Source organism: Scylla paramamosain, chromosome 28, assembly GCF_035594125.1.
Source record: "Scylla paramamosain isolate STU-SP2022 chromosome 28, ASM3559412v1, whole genome shotgun sequence".
In the NCBI taxonomy this organism is placed as follows: Eukaryota; Metazoa; Arthropoda; class Malacostraca; order Decapoda; family Portunidae; genus Scylla; species Scylla paramamosain.
Window position 1 is genome coordinate 11,790,970 of NC_087178.1, and position 12,500 is coordinate 11,803,469.

General features: G+C 40.6%; 1 protein-coding gene across 5 annotated transcripts in view; it reads right to left on the reverse strand.

Annotated features, from left to right (window-relative positions):
- LOC135114911 (uncharacterized) overlaps positions 1–12,500 on the reverse strand; it is a 162,057-nt gene that overhangs the window by 105,733 nt on the left and 43,824 nt on the right. For 3 of the 5 annotated variants that reach the window (XR_010275708.1, XR_010275710.1, XR_010275711.1), the window contains exon 2: positions 3,096–3,149. The exons of the other annotated variants lie outside the window; for them this stretch is intronic. The gene's annotated coding sequence lies outside the window, so the exon portion shown is untranslated. The remainder of the gene's footprint in view (positions 1–3,095; positions 3,150–12,500) is intronic. 5 annotated transcript variants of the gene reach the window in all.

The window sequence follows — 12,500 nt, forward strand, 5'->3', positions numbered from 1 at the left end:
TATCCTTATTCTTCGTCCTCTATTCCTGATAAAATCCCTTGGGGTCCGTCTTCACATGGCTGGCTACACTTAATTCATAATTGCCCTTAGCTTTCCTCGTTAACTTCATGACTGTTCTAACTAATTCATTATATTGTGACCTTAAAACTTCTTCACCTGCCCTTAATGTCTTATATATACTTCTCTTCCACCCTATATAATGTTTTAATCTAGCAGTCATCCATTTAGGATAATTTTTCTGTGATCTTATTGCCCTATACGGGATATATGCTAACTGACCTGTATGAACTTTATCTACGAAATATTTATACAGTTCATCTACATTTACTTCACCTAATTCCCTCATCTCGGCCCCTACCATCCTCTCTACTCGCTCATCTACTCGCCTCGACCTCACCTCTCTCATTTCAGCATGACCTGACATTCCACCATACTCACACCCATATACCCCTCCCTCTCTCCTCCGCCCCTTCGGAACACATCTTACCTCCTATTGTCCTACACCCTCACACCTCACCTCGCCTCTCACATCTTGCCTTATCTCTCTCAACTCCGTCCCGGACCTGACCTCACCCTGCATCCGTTGCCAGTCAACTCCTTGGAAGTACCTTTTTAATTCCTCAAATTCTGCTCTCCTAAAGTCAAGTATTTTACTAGTGTTTTTGCTTCTAAAAGTTTCTTCCCATTTTAAATTGTACCTAATTTCCCTATGGTCAATGTTACCTAGCTGTCCTTCAACCTCTACCTACGTGACTGCTTCCTCCCTGTTAGTAAGAATTAAATCTAGAATATTATTCCCCCTTGTGGGTTCTACGACTACCTGTTTTAAAAAATTATCCTGAATTACCTTATAAAATTCTGCTTCCTTCTTACCCACCATCAGACTCCAGTCGATATTCCTAAAATTAAAATCTACCACACATACCTGACTGTACCTGCCTGCTCTATTTATTTCCTGCCACAGTGAGGTGTTAATTTCCTTTGTACTGGTCGGTGATCTGTACACTACTCCCACTACTGTACATTGCTGTACTACTACTGCTTTCCTATCTGTTTTAAATCTACTGTTAATACAACACTGTAATGTGTCCCTAACGTATAACGCGACGCCTCCTCCTCTCCTGTTTTCCCTATCTTTATAGAACAATGTATAACCATCTATCTTGACCTCTGGATTAAATACTTTTCCTCACATATCTAACCAAGTTTCAGTTAAAGCAATAATATCAAATTTCTCTACACACACTATTCTTCTAAGCAAGTCTATTTTATTCAAAATACTGCTACATTTTGTGTGGTAAATACTTCAGCTATTTCTCACCTTCCCTGAGCTAGCTACCTTTCTAGATTTAACTAATTTCTCCTATGTTTACTCCTCACAACACCTTCTTCACACAACCCTTTCCCGTATATGAAGTGAGTTATGGCAAATAATTGGCACATTGTGTGCGCTCGAGCTCGATCTGTAGTGATGAGGCGATAGTTGTGCGAGTTGCGAGGCAGAAACCTTCGCCCACATGCCGATAAATCGAAATATGCAAAATACAGCAAAAAAAAGGTGAGTCTCACGAAGAAATTAAATAAAATAACAAAGATAGGGCTTCAAAAGTTACCAAGAAGTGTTTCCGAAAATGAAATCGAAACTTTTATATACGATGGACATCAAAAGGTGCTCCTGGCCAAATCATCGTTGTGCCCTCCAGGGCCAGGCGGGAGCGGTGGGGTGTACAGATGTGCGGTAACAAAAATAGAGCCCCCTCGCTCCGCTACGGGAATGATCCCTCCAAAGATATTAAATACGTTACTAAATGATTAAGAAAATCATAAATTATCTTTCATTCGCTGACAAGGAAAATAAAAACGTGAGGAAAACTAATATTTTCAGAAATCTACAACGACGAGCCTCTAAAAAAAGGGAGACAAATAGTGTGGGCCGGCTCTAGTCATCAAGGCCCACGTCACCTTGACTTTTCAAGGCGACAATCAACACACACAGAGACAAATAAGAACACTTCACAGAACTATACAAGCTTTCCTCTCTTTGATTTTACTTGAATAAAGCTGCAACAAAGGTTATGACGCTAAAAAGTTACCTTAGGTTAGGTCACAAATATCATGGTGGTAACGCTTCCCGGGAAATCAGAGTTAAAAATAATATCAATACCAATTGAACAAAGAAAATATAAATATCTTTTCTCCATAGAAGGAGAGTTTTTTTTTTTTTTTTTTTTTTTTTACGTGGAAACCAAATTCACACTAAATGAAATGTGTTACAGTAATACTTTCCAAGGACACTTTATCATAACGTGCAAATTATTATTAATCTACATAACGGTAAAACACACTAAAGGATAAATAGACATACAAACTAGAAGATCTGATATTTGTTACCTAAAAAAGACCTCAAGTGAGGTCGTACATACGTACATACAAAAAAAAAAAAAAAAAAAAAATATATATATATATATATATATATATATATATATATATATATATATATATATATATATATATATATATATATATATATATATATATATATATATATATATATATATATATATATATATATATATATATAAAACGAACGCAAAAATGACAGCTAATTGTTAGGTTTCAATTGAATCTCTAAGTAAATATTTATACCAAAAAGATGACACCATTATAGAAAACATATGATTTCGTATCCTTCTTTTCTCTATGCATACATTAAAATAAGCACACGAAGACTGGAATACAAAAATTATAGTTTTGAAAAAGATTCTCGGTTAATCCTCAAAGGACTTTTTTCCCTGTAAGATGTTGCAATGAACATTATAGACTAAATTTACATTCTGTCTTCCTTCACATATATACCCTAGGAAGGCAGAAACTTGGGAAACAAAAACAACGCATTGGAAAAAGGTTTAAACTAATCCTTCAATGGACAACACTACTGACACGATACCATGGAAGCACATCCTTTCTTTCCTTCACAGATTCGTGGGAAGCTGACAGGAGAAAGGCAGGCAACAGGTTTCCGTTGAAATGAAAAAAAAAAAAAAAAAAAAAAATCCAAAATAGAGGGCACATGATGTAATGAAGCAGGTACTCACTTTCCTCCTGCATGTGTTGGGAGTGTTCACCGCGGCACCACCTGCCATCCTTTCCTGAAAATATCAAAACATCTACATAAAAAAGTGATGCAGCTTCACTATTCTAAAAAGAGCTAAAAATGAAGCATCATAAACAGAACCACCAGAAATCATTTACTGCATGAGTTAACAACATACACATGAACAAAAGAGGAAAGAATAAATACTGAACAAAAACACGAAATGTCATAAATAAAACGTGTCAAATTCCTCCAAGCAAGAACACATGGATACATGGAAAACAACACTGAAAACAGAACACACTTCAAACGCTGAGAATGTTAAATATGCACAACAGCTGCAACAAAATAAAACGAACAAACACCATTACATATATAACAAGATCAAATAAGAAAATAAAAAGAAGCAAAAATAATAAATGTAAAGCTTGCCAACATTCAGCGTTGTCTAGAATATGAAGGTGGTAGTTAAGTGAGACTGAAGAGGAGGAGCACAAGTCATGCTGCGATTGATGCATGAAGGCAATCAAGGGAGAGGGTCGCACAGAGGAGGCGGGACGCAAGGCGCCTTCAGGCCAGTCACTGCTGGTGTCCCTCGCCTCCCCTTCCTGCCTCGCTGCGAGGTGAAGGGGCCACTACCACCGCTGCCTCAACACTTACACTACCTTTGCGTCTCAACACTGAAATGCTTCAATGAATGGGAATGAACGGGAAAGTAATGGTCACTTAGAATTGCTTATAACAAGTACATGTTACTAAGTGTTTTAAATCAATCTGTCTGTCTGCGTCTGTCTGTTTATCTCTGCCTCACATGTTCACTATAATGCTCTGTAAGAATGAGCATCCCAATCTCTGTTGCTTTGTTGCAGCGCATCTATTTGTATTAATGTTGTGTGTGTGTGTGTGTGTGTGTGTGTGTGTGTGTGTGTGTGTGTGTGTGTGTGTGTGTGTGTGTGTGTGTGTGTGTGTGTGTGTGTGTGTGTGTAACATTACGAGTGGAACAATATTTACGAGTATGGGTCAGTAGGTCTGTCTTCTGGTATATTTAGTAGTTTCAGGAAATCAATGACAACTATGTATTGTGCACGAAAAATGGCATACCGTAAATACGAGGCCATGAGAGAAAAATATAGTTAGGTCACTATGTTTGCATTTTCTTCGCTTACAGTAATTGTTATCACGAAAGAATATACGAGTAACGGAAGAGGCATACGTTTATATTGTGCAAACATTATGCTGTATTAATATCCCACTGACTAATTCAGTTAGACTTTTGGTTAAGTACTCACTGCAGGGCACGATAAACTATTTATTAAAGTATTTTACAAAAAAATTGTGCAAATATATTCATTGGAATGAAATATTCCAGTTTCTGCCGCTATTTAAAATTACTTTGTCCATGTCTGTGCCTGCCCGCACATCCATCTGTCCCTCTGTCTATTTGTCTGTCTGTCTGTCTGCTTCCTTGCCTTCTATTTTTGCCTGCCTGCCTGTCTGCCTGCTTCTTTGCCTGCCTATCCTCTTCAAGTTAGCCTGACTATTTCCCTGTCAACCTGTCTGTCTGCCTGCTTTCTTTCTTTCTTTTTTGTATGTCCATCCACCTCTTTCCCCGCCCGTTAGTCTGTCTGCCTCCCTGCTTGCTTGCTTGCTTGCTTATCTATATATATATATATATATATATATATATATATATATATATATATATATATATATATATATATATATATATATATATATATATATATATATATATATATATATATATATATATATATATATATATATATATATATATATATATATATATATATATATATATATATATATATATATATAATTACCAGCAGTTTATTTATTTATCACATTACTATAAATGCGCTTGTAAATACAAAAAAAAAAAAAATTAAACATTTGCAATACCCAGAGTCGTGGGTGTTGTGCACGTTTTAATGTTTGTAATATGTAATATTTATATTAGCAGAGAAATTTCCATTTCCTATGATAAAAAAAAAAAATGCATGTACACAAAACTGTAACAGAAAAATAGTGCGAAATGAGCTCTAAATTTCAAGAGTATTCTTGGATAACATTGTTTTGAAGTTATGTATTACTGTCATTCACTATAAAGAAATTGAATATAAGCTGAAATAAAGTAAATGATCCTAATTGTAATTGCAAACTCGTGAAACGCGTTGCTATACAACATTTATATATCACAAAGTTATCAACTACTATTACCTATATATATATATATATATATATATATATATATATATATATATATATATATATATATATATATATATATATATATATATATATATATATATATATATATATATAGTCTTTTTACTCTGACAGGCGATGCTACTGTTACGACGACGACGATGAGAACGAGGACGACGACGATTAGAGGCACAGCACGAACGATGGCAAAAACAGCAGTGGTGACTTTTGTAAAGTTTAGCACCAGCAGCAGCAGCAGCAGCAGCAGCAGTAGCAGCAACAACTGCAGCAGCAGCAACAGCAGCAGCAGCCGCAGCAGCACCAGCAGCACCACCAGCAGCAGCACCAGCAGTAGCACCGGAAGCAGCAACAGCAGCAGCAGCAGCAGTAACAGCAGCAGCAACAACAACATTAGCAACAGCAACAACGGCAGCGGCAGCGGCAGCAGCAGCAGCGGCAGCAGCAGCGGCAGCAGCAGCAGCAGCAGCAGCAGCAGCAGTAGTAGTAGTAGTAGTAGTAGTAGTAGTAGTAGTAGTAGTAGTAGTAATAGTAGTAGTAGCAGCAGCAGCAGCAGAAGCAGTTGTTCTGGTAGTTATTGTTGAAGGAAGTAAAAGCAGCAATACCAACAAGAGCAGCAAGATCAGCGAGGGCAACAGCAGCAGCAGCACCAGCTTCAGCAGCACCAGCAGCAGCAGCAGCAGCAACAGCAGCATATTAAGTGTAATAGTCTCCAACAGATAAAACACGCGGTGAGAAGTAACACGAGGCATCCTGGACAAACACCTGTCCACCTCGGCCCTGCAGGAGCACCTCACCGGCCAGTGTTCTTTCAGTGTTAATTCACATCTCAGTCATCTCATGTATTGTTGTGGCGGCGAGGCAAGACGCCTTGAGGAGCGCCACGCGCCAGACATTCCTTCCCGGGCTGGTTTTCAACCTACGTCTGTCTTCACTTGTTAAATATAAATGTGTAGCAAGAAAGACAATTACCGTCTTTCCTTCGGTATTTAAAACTACTAATGTCTTTATACATTTAACATCCTTTAATCCATGCTTCCATTTTTGGCATTATTTTGGTTTCCTGCTGTAGTTTGTACGTTCATTATAAGAGTGAAATATACTCTCAAGTGTGAAAAATTGCGATATCTCTAAACACAGCCCATCACAGGTCAAACTTAGCCTGGTGCCACAGAAAGTTTGATAAAACTAGCAAATAATAATTTTTCTTTACTATTCAATGTTTTCTGGAAACAAAGGCAATTCCTGGAGTATGAGGAATCCCTGTTCTCTTTCTTCGTCCCGGTGGAGGAAACACAAAGACGCTCACTCTCATTCTAGATTTACACCTTCACCACCACCACCACCACCATAAATAAAATAAAAAAATACACATAAATCTCTTGAACACGCGATGCCAGACCTTTAGAAGATTAGATATATTTCTGGATAGTTGGGATGAGTGGACACAGGTTTGCAAGTCTTATACAAGAACTGCCGCCTTTGGACGGAGTAATAAGACAGTCTTCTGCGGAAGAAAAAAGGAGGAGGAATAGGAGGAAGAATACAGCAACATTCTCGCATGCATAGTTGAAGTTGAAGTGTGGATGTCTGAAGCAGCAGCCTTGCCTGGCACTTTCAAAATCAGTCCCCTGTTAGCGTACTTTCCTTTCATGAACCCCTGGAACTTTTTTCCCTCTCATCTCAAGGCGTCGCTAAACACAACCCATCACAGGTCGAACTTAGCCTGGTGCCACAGAAAGTTTGACCAGTCGTAGTTTACATATATATGTTTCTTCCTCTGATGGCGGTGACGCTGCTGTTTCTTCCTCCGATAACAGTGGTGGTAATTCTTTTTCTTTGCCTCTTTTTCTTGTTTTCTTCCTCTGATGGCGGTAATGCTGCTGCTGCTGCTTCTTCTTCCTCTGATGGCGTTGCTTTCTGTTCTTGTTCTTCTAAGAAAGTTTGGTGGTCTGAATTGGTTGGTGATAGGGTATTTAGAGTGGGGATAGTAGGAGTACTGCACACTCACCTCCCTTGCTCCCCAGTCAAAATTCAAGTCAGGTTGGTGGAAGACTGGGAAGGGTAGGGAGGTGCTGCACACTCACCTCCCATGCTCCCCAGGTTACATTTGTAACATCAGTCATGTTGGTTGTTTTTGGAGTTGCCGGGATCAGTCAGTCAGGCCCCGTCAGTCAAGGGTAGTGCTAGGCACTCACCTTGCCAAGATCAGAGGGGTGGTGATGGTGGTGTGTACATTTGGAGTTGGTAGGATGAGTCACATTGGTGGTCAAAGTCAAACTGGGAGACTGGGAAGTGTAGGGAGGTGCTACACATTCACCTCCCGTGCTTCCCAGGGGCGGTCAGGATGGTGGGTCTTTGGAGTTGCCAGGATGAGTCACGGGACGTACTCACCTTGCCAGGATCAGTTGCCAGGGTGGGGAGTACTGGTGGTGGTCGGTACAATTAGAGTTGCTAGGATGAGTCAGATTGGGGATCAAAGTCAAACTAGAAGGCTGGGAAGGGTAGGGAGGAGCTGCACACTCACCTCCCGTGCTTCCCAGGTGGGGTGGTGGTCTTTGGAGTTGTCAGGGTCAGTCAGGTTGGTATTGTTTTATTTTTATTATTTATTGTAGATTGCCAGACTCAGTCATTTTATTGAAAGGGAAGTAGGAGTTTTATTGTTTTTACTTAATTTATTTTTGTTTTTATTAATTTTTTATTTTTCATTTATTTTGGGAAGGGTAGGGAAGGGTAGGGAGGTGCTGCACACTCACCTCCCATGCTCCCCAGGTTACATTTGTAACATTTGTCAGATTGGTTGTTTTTGGAGTTGCCGGGGTCAGTCAGTCAGGCCCACTCAGTCAAGGGAAGTGCTACGCACTCACCTTGCCAAGATCAGAGGGGTGGTGGTGGTGGTCTGTACATCTGGAGTTGGTAGGATGAGTCACATTGGTGGTCAAAGCCAAACTGGGAGACTGGGAAGGGTAGGGAGGTGCTGCACACTGACCTCCCATGCTCCCCAGAGTCAGTCAGTTTGGTGGTCTGTTGCCAGATTACAGTAAGATTTGTAGGTCAGTCAGGTTGGTTGTTTTTATGGTTGCCAGGGTCAGTAAGGCAGGTGGTAGGGAAGTGCTACGCACTCACCTAGCCAGGACAGGGTAGGATGTAGGGATGTATGGATCAGGGTCAGTGTGGGACACAGAGTAGGAGGTACTGTTGGTCTGTACATTTGGAGTTGTTCTTTGAAGTTGCCAGGATGAGTCAGGTCAAACTGGGAGACTGGGAAGTGTAGGGAGGTGCTGCACACTCACCTCCCATGCTCCCCAGGGCCAGTCAGTTAGGTGATTACATATCTGTAAGTCAGTCAGGTTGGTTGTTTTTGGAGTTGCCAGGGTCAGTCAGTCAGGGTCAGTCCAGGGAAGTACTACGCACTCACCTTGCCGAGATCAGAAGGGTGGTGGTGGTGGTGGTCTGTACAGTTGGAGTTGCTCTTTGGAGTTGGTAGGATGAGTCAGATTGGTGGTCAAAGTCAAACTGGGAGACTGGGAAGGGTAGGGAGGTGCTGCACACTCACCTCCCGTGCTTCCCAGGTGGGGTGGTGGTGTTTGGGGTTGTCAGGGTCAGTCAGTTGGTATTGTTTTATTTTTATTATTTATTGTTGATTGCCAGACTGAGTCAGTTTTATTGAGGGGGGAGTAGTTTTATTGTTTTTGTTTTATTTACTTATTTTTTCATTTATCTTTTTTTTATTACTTTTATTATTTTTTATACCTATATATATTTTATTCTTTTTGGTCTGGCAGTCCGTAGACTTGGGGAGAGAAGGGAAGTGCTGTGCACTCACCTCCCTTGCTCTCCCGAGGTCCGAGGTGGTAAGGAGGTTTTTATTTATTTTTATTTATTTATTTATTTATCTTTATTTATTTATTTATTTTATTTTATTTTATTTATTTATTTATTTTTTGCGTGGAAGGTTAGGAGACAAGGGAAGTGCTATGCACTTAACTTAATTCTTTATTTTTTCTTTTCTGTCTTTTGCCGGAGACAAGGGAAGTGCTATGCACTCACCTTAATTCTTTATTTATTTTTTTTTCTATCTTTTGCCTGGTAGATTGGAAGAGAAGGGAAGTGCTATGCACTCACCTTTATATTTTTTATTCTGTTAGGTGAAGAGAAGTGCTATGCACTTACCTTTATTTATTTATTTTTTTTTGTTTTTGTTTTTTATTTTTTTATTTTTTTATTATTTTTTGCCTGGTAGTCCGTAGACTTGCCAGGGTTAGGTAGGGGAGAGAAGGGAAGCGCTGTGCACTCACCTCCCTTGCTCTCCCGGGGGCCGGTAAGGCGATGCCTTCCTCCCCTGGGGAGGGGTAGGGAGGTGCTGCGCACTCACCTCCCCTCCTCCCCGTGGGCAGTTCCATCACACATGGTGATAGAGGGATGCTCTTTCAAGGTTTTTGTGAGTTCCGAGAGAGGGGTTCGAACCTACGCGCCCCTCACTTCCCTCACGCCAAACTCCAAGTGCATCACTCTACCCACTGGGCCACGAGGGCCCTTTTTCTTTTTTTTAAAGTTGGTCTATTTTCCCATCTTCCCCATCTTTTTTGAAAAGTTGCTCTATTTAACCACCTTATGTTCACGCCAGTATGTATTAAATAATTACGATGTGAATTATTTTCATGACGTTATTTATTTATTGTATTTTGTATGGGATATGACACTGGGTTCCCAAGACTGTCACTACGCCATGAAACCCCAACGGTAAACAAGATATATTTGAACACATCATTTCCCTTTCTGTGTTCATGCAGCACCAAAAGTTCAATAAGAAAAACTGCTGCTCATTCTAATGTGAACGTTCATCCCACAGTGATAATTAGATAACTGTTGACTTGTGGGAGTATGTCGTGGAGTACAAATAGCAGTAGGTAAGATCAGAGAACTTTACAGAGGCAGGAATTCCTTGGTTATGGAGCAGCCTTCTGGAACCCTCCCCTGTGCTGCACCATCACCACCACCACCACCGACAACAACAACAATAACAACACACCATTACACCTGTCCATCCTGCAGCACATTAAAAAAAAACATGCAGTAAAAAAACCCAAAGTTGATATTATTCCACTTTAGAATTTACCATATATTACACGATGTGTACTGAGCACTGGGCTATAGCGGACTACTGGAGTGGAGATCTGTCTATACAAGTGCCGCGTACTTCGTCAGTCCTTCGCCTGGGCCAAAAAACGGAAACGAATTCAAAGAATTCAATTCCAGTGTGAGAATACCGACAGTGGAAGAGAGTTACTTGTAACGGTAATTGCTAGGCAACTAGGCCTAAGGCCATACAGCTCCCGACGCCTCATCTGAAACCTGACCCCAATCCAATGTACACTAACTGAGATTGGTGGGTTCAGGAGTGAATGCAAAAATACCAACAACACATTATGAAAACGTTCTTGGCACAAAGAAGTGGCCGTGTTCATGACGTGTACCATATACCTACGTCCCTACTTCATAACCATGGGGAAGGACTTTCGCTCTACAGGCATTATGTTATTGTAGCAGCAATGTCATAACAAGCTAATCGTTATTATTCCACACACTTGACCTTTGCTGAATATCATTTAAGTATTTTTTTCCTCATATAAAATTAATCAATGAGTGCACGCAGGCCACACTAAATCAACTGGCGCGCGGGCCTACAGTTCAATCACACTGCTCTAGACATTTTTCTTTCCCACTCTACATAAATATTAACAACCAGAACGAGCGCTTTTGGGGGATGGAAAACGAGTTTACCAATGACTCATCATAACAAAATATACGGTACTACCATAGACAGCACCCTATCAACGTACTCCTGGCTTGTTCATGAACACAGGTAGCTGTTGATAGGAAGCCTTAAATTACATCAGCCGCTTGAAAAAAAAAAAAAAAAAACACGCCAGAGTTCAGCCGTGGACTCGCGCGTCATCGGCATCATCACCCAGTTGATTTGTCCAATTTTCCCTTATTGTTATTCAATAGCAATAAGAGAAAATGGGAAAAACTGCAAGGATAACCATGGTAACAGAAGGAAAATAAAGGAAAACATACGTGCACTCGACAACTTGAAAAAAAAGTTTTGTCTTAGGTGGCGGTGAACAAACTTACCATATTAAATAAACTTGTTATGGCCAAATGGAGCATATATAAGCAACATATAAAAAAAAAAAAAAATAATAATAATGTAATTCATGGCAAACTAGATATCCTTAGACCAAATGCATGAAAAAGCCAAAAATTGTGTTTTGGCCTAAAAAAGGCGAATCTGGCAGTCCTGATCTCCGACAACGTGACGTCATGCGCGGAAAATTGAAAAAAAAAAAAAAGTGTAACAAAAGTGGGCTTGCTGGGTTCTCTATACTGTGCCTGGCGCTTTCAAGGGAGGCATCAGTCAATCAGGCTCCGGCTACCATGCGACTCCTATAAGAGTGCACTTCTCGTAAAGGAGCGCCGCACTCCTGCAGCAGTGACCCCTGGTACCTCAAATCCCTATGACAGTCACTGATTGGGTCCTTGAGTTTTCAATGCCCCTCACAGCTAATTGTTCATCATGTGATGAGAGAAGGAGGAGGAGGAGGAGGAGGAGGAGGAGGAGGAGGAGGAGGAGGAGGAGGAGGAGGAAGAGGAGGAGGAGGAGGAGGAGGAGGAGGAGGAGGAGGAGGAGGAGGAGGAGGAGGAGGAGGAGGAGAATAAAAACAAAACCTAAACAGCAAAAGTTCCTGAGGTCTTTACTGGGCTGTTTGGGTAACTACTCTATGCTAACTAGTAGAAGAGACAAACAGGATAGCACAGAAAGAGGAACCAAACGAATACAAAAGAAGTCCAAACAGTAACAGACCAAAAGGTCCTTGTAAGTCTGTTTGGGTAACTATTCTACTCTATTAGTGGTAGAGAAAGGATAGCACAGAAGAAGGGTCCTTCCATCCCCCACCCCCTATCCCTCCAGGCAAGGGTCACATGAAAAATGGTACCATGTTGTACAGAAAAAACAACATGGAGTGTGAGAGGAAACTAAAGAAAGACAGGAGGACTACTTCGACCACATACAATCTACATACCAGCACGGACAGTATGGAGTGAACGTGTTCGTTATTCAGACACGAACAATGACAACCGGGAATTAGTGTCTACA